Source organism: Suncus etruscus, chromosome X, assembly GCF_024139225.1.
Source record: "Suncus etruscus isolate mSunEtr1 chromosome X, mSunEtr1.pri.cur, whole genome shotgun sequence".
In the NCBI taxonomy this organism is placed as follows: Eukaryota; Metazoa; Chordata; class Mammalia; order Eulipotyphla; family Soricidae; genus Suncus; species Suncus etruscus.
The window spans coordinates 12,358,708-12,363,243 of NC_064868.1; the positions used below are offsets into that span (position 1 = coordinate 12,358,708).

At 39.0% G+C, this 4,536-nt stretch overlaps 1 non-coding gene across 1 annotated transcript; it reads right to left on the reverse strand.

The window, feature by feature from the left end:
• Positions 1-4,098: 4,098 nt before the first annotated feature.
• Positions 4,099-4,309, reverse strand: LOC126000063 (small nucleolar RNA U3). The gene has a single exon (XR_007492444.1). It is a non-coding gene; the product is annotated as a small nucleolar RNA U3 (small nucleolar RNA).
• Positions 4,310-4,536: the final 227 nt, after the last annotated feature.

A 4,536-nucleotide genomic window follows, 5' to 3' on the forward strand; every position in this document is an offset into this window, starting at 1 on the left:
AGACATATAAGATCTCTATTGTCCCATATGACAGTCCCAAGCACTGTCAGGAGTGATTACTGAATACAGAGCCAGGAGTCTTCCCTGTGAGCACATCTAGGTGTGACCCAAAAACAACAATAAAAAAGACAATAAAAAGGAGAATTTTTAAAATTGAAGAAGATGACCAATCTCACAATCATAGGGATACCCAAAGAAGAGGAAAAAGATAAGGAAATAACTGGTAGAAAAGATAATACCAGCAAACTTCTCAGTCACTGGAGAGGCATGCGCATAACATCAGGATGTCAAAAGTGTAGAAAGGAAAAGACACTCAAGCATAACTACAAGACACATTCTAATTAAAATGAAAAGAATCTGTTAAAGCAGACCAAAACAGGCCTGGACCCAGGCTGGGGTCCGGGGTTGGAGATGCCCGAGCCCAGGGAGGGGTCCCAGGAATCAGGGATACCAAGGTCCGAGGAAAGCCCACCGCTCAATTGAGGAAACGCGAACCTTGGAGGATGCAGTGACATGTAGGTGTATTCAATCACAGAGCCCCGGGTCCACTCATAGCCACCTGACGCAGCAGGGATTTCGGTCTGTAGTGAGACCCCGACCATCAAAATTCACAGACGTTTAAGGGAATTCATATGATAATGAGTACACAGGTCAAGAACGCTCCATAGGTTCTTACAAAGGTTTTCATTTCAAATTACCCAAAAATAGGAGGGAGGCAGCACAGTTCTAACTGTTCAGCCCTTTCCGTGACATCATCTACCCCTACCCCCCAAACCGGTGGCATGTACTGATATTTGTTGGACCCCCCCAGATGTTTAGGTGTGTTCTGCTCTAGTCAGGGGGTGCCCCAAGCTGGAGGTGCTAACTCAAGCTGTGGTCTATTTGGAGAAGGGGTTTCTGGGGCCCTAGTTTTCTAAGCAAGCCAGTGACAGAAGCGAGAATTGTATTAATCTTGTGCCCAACTATTTTATATGTTTACACATATAATGGTTCTCTGCTTGCATCCTTTAAAACCTGCTTTCCCTAGATACCTACTTTTTAGTGGGAGTGTTGGCCTGAGTTCTCATCTCCTGAATCTAGCCCTGCAGTGGAGTGGAGATGTCACTCTGGACTGTTAGGGAGTTTAAAACTTTTAGCCAGCAAATGACAAAAGCAAACCTAGCAAGTTCTTGAGGTTATGTTTTAAGGAGCCCAGATGTCTTTTTTATCTCTTTCTTAAAGATCCTGTTTTTTTTCCTCAGTATGCATCAGTGGGCAGGAGAATTTCTTATTTCCTTGGGCCAGTCAACCCAAGCCTGCCCCCCCCCCCCCCTGGACAGTGAGGCTCTGCCTGCCTGTCAGGGGTTCTGAAGTAACTTGCTGGGGAAAAAAACAACTTTAATGGCAAGGAGGGGTTTATCTAAGCTATATGAAAAAGGGAAAACAGAAACTTTGTATGAGGAAAAACTAGTTTCTTGTTTACTGTATTATTCTAAGCTAACAGTCTAAATCTACTATTCCTAAGTACTATTATTTCAAGCTCTCAGGTAAAACAGAAGAACTCAGAATTAATCCCAAACTTAAGGTCCAGACTCAAGGCCAAACTTTTTCAAAACCAAACATTTCCAAACTCAACAAACCAAAGTGAGAAAGATGCAGATTACTTAAAAAGTGCAAAGGAGAGAAGCAAAACCAAATACAAGGGAAATAATAAAAGTAAATCACTGCCTATTTCTCACATGAAACCTTAAAGGCAAAACAAGAATGTAATATCTGTATCTTTATGTGTGTGTAACGTGGTGTTGCTCAAGGCTCGCTGTATGCTCAGGCATCACCCCTGGAAGTGCTTGGAAGAACATATGTGGTACCAAGGATCAAATATAAATCAGCTACATGCAAAACAAGCACCTTATTCACTGTCCTCTTTCTCTTTCCAGCCCTAAAGTGATATATTTAAAGTGCAAAATTTAAAAAAAAAACCTTTAACCAAGAATCTTTTACCCTATTATATTGTCATTCAATTTTTGAGGGATATAAACATCCTCAAATAAAGAACTGAAGATATTTGCTGTATCAAACCAACTCAGAGGAATACTGCATGCTCTTCTACTAAATTCTGTCCTTTCAGACTAAAGGCTCTCAGGGGACTAATACACATACTCTACACACACGAAGCCAGGATTCATTCTCCTACACTGCATGGGCACTCCTTCCAGCATCACTGGTCAGCCGCTTTACCATAGCAGCCCCTGAGAACACCAGGAATTTAAAAGTAGCAAAAAAATGTTATTCTCCTAGAAGGCTGTGTTCCAGGAATTGCTTCCGTTTCACTCCCTGTATTATGGGTTTTGAGAAAATAGCAGTGTTCATGGCTGCTATTTGGTTGTCTAGTGATGGCTACTGAATGGGAACATAAACTATTTCGCCATTGGAATGACATCAACTCTGTTATTAATGTTTCTGTTTCTTATAAGTTCAAAGAAATATTTCTATCAAACAAGTATAGAATGTGTAAATATGACACATAGGTGTGCACATGCATTAAGAAATTAAATATGTTAGAATATACTGAGTATATCATCAAATTGTAGAGTAACCATATTAGACATATTTCAAAGGAAATGCTATATGAAATTGCTTATTTATACTTTTTGTACATTATGTTAAGCTTTGAGTAATAGATAATTTATAAATGGTGGTAGTTTTCTAGGTTGGTGCTCTTTTACTTAAATTCTTGCATTATATTATTTAATTAGTTGACATATTTAATAGTTCCTTTTATCATAATGAATATAATTAGTTCTTCCTAAGTTGTTATTTTCCATCCTAAGTGAATATTAATTTCATTTAAAGTTCTTCTGATATATATATATATAACTATGCAAAACATATAATTGTCCTGTCAGTGATGAATTATGTGGACATATGCTTCATATCACTTCAAGACTCACTCTGTCTTGACTTATATAGATGTGTTTGACATGTGAGCTCAAAAGCAACATGACGGGGGGCTGGAGAGGTGGCACTACAGGTAAGGTGTCTGCCTTGCAAGCGCGAGCCAAGGAAGGACCACAGTTCGATTCCCCCGGCGTCCCATAGGTCCCCCCAAGCCAGGGGCAATTTCTGAGCGCTTAGCCAGGAGTAACCCTGAGCATCAAAAGGGTGTGGCCCAAAAAAACAAAAACAAAAAAAGCAACATGATGTAATTTTATTTCCCAATATTGCCTTTGTAATAGTTTTAAATATTTTATATTAGTATAATATGGAATTAAAATGTAAAAAAATCTCTGTTTGGGAATGCATACTGTAAACAAATTTGAAAATAAGTGAAAAAAGTGATAGGTCCGAAGACTCGGGAAATTTCACATACTCATGAACCAGGGCTATTAAAGGAAGATTTAAAAGGAAAGCAGAAAAAGATCAAAGGTGGAACAGTGGCAACTGATAAGGAGCAATTAATCATTGCAAGAAGGGGAAGAGTCAGGAAGAGTCTGAGGGGAAAGAAAAGGCAAAATAGTAGAAAAGCAGATGTGATCAAGCAGGAGAAGGGGTTACCATAAATAGAGAACTGGAGTAGAGAAAATAGATGGTAAATTTGGGTTATTCTAAAGAGAGAACCATAGTAGACAGAAAACATGGGAAATTCTATAGGGTAGGCCCATATATTCTTCTATGACTTCTCCAGAGGTTTGGATCACAGATTCAGAGATAACAGTAAGGGTTTTCTCAGGAGAAAGGAAGGATCAGAACAGTGACTGAGAACCTTCTGAAAATGCTACCAGCCTGTCCTATAAACTAGTTACCAGCATTCTCCATTTCTCCCATGAACTAAAGTGAAAATAGGAAAGGGGAAAGTAACTCACTGCCTCTGGAGCTGTGGGATGTTCTTTTTCTTGGGGTAACATCTGACTGGTTTGCTTCTTACATTGCCAGTGGAGAGAGAGTATCTATAGTTTCTCAGTATTTCAAAATAAAAGAGAACATATTTATAAAAAATAAAATTGTAACATAACACAGTACATTTTTTAAATAACATACTTATAAAAATAAAATTTCTCAGTATTTCAATGAATTGAAGAAGACACAAGAGATAGCAAAGGTCTATTATTTTTTCTCAGAATCACTCAGATTGCATCCTCTCCCTGTAGCCCTTCCAAAGGAAGAGAAGAACGATCATCAACAGCAAAACGCAGTTGCTAAAGCAACACCTACAATCATCTTCATGCTCAGGAAAGGATGCTCTGACTCCTCATCATGGTTTCGGGTGCTCTACACGATCAGAGAAACTTCTCTGGTAACATACTACAGAAACTAGCAAAGGTCTATTCTAAAGTGACAATACTCACTGAAAAGCGGAACAGGCCCTGATGATATATTTTAGGTCATTTTAATTATGGTCTGAAGAGTGTGTCCAGGGTGGTTTCGAGTTGTCATGTTGAATGACTGTTAGACTCCTAGCACGGGATGGTCATAGGTTCAAATTTCTAAGGCTGGGAACAATTTCTACCTACTACCAAAATGTCTTTCTGTCCTGTGTTTCCTGAGGAATGTTGGTAT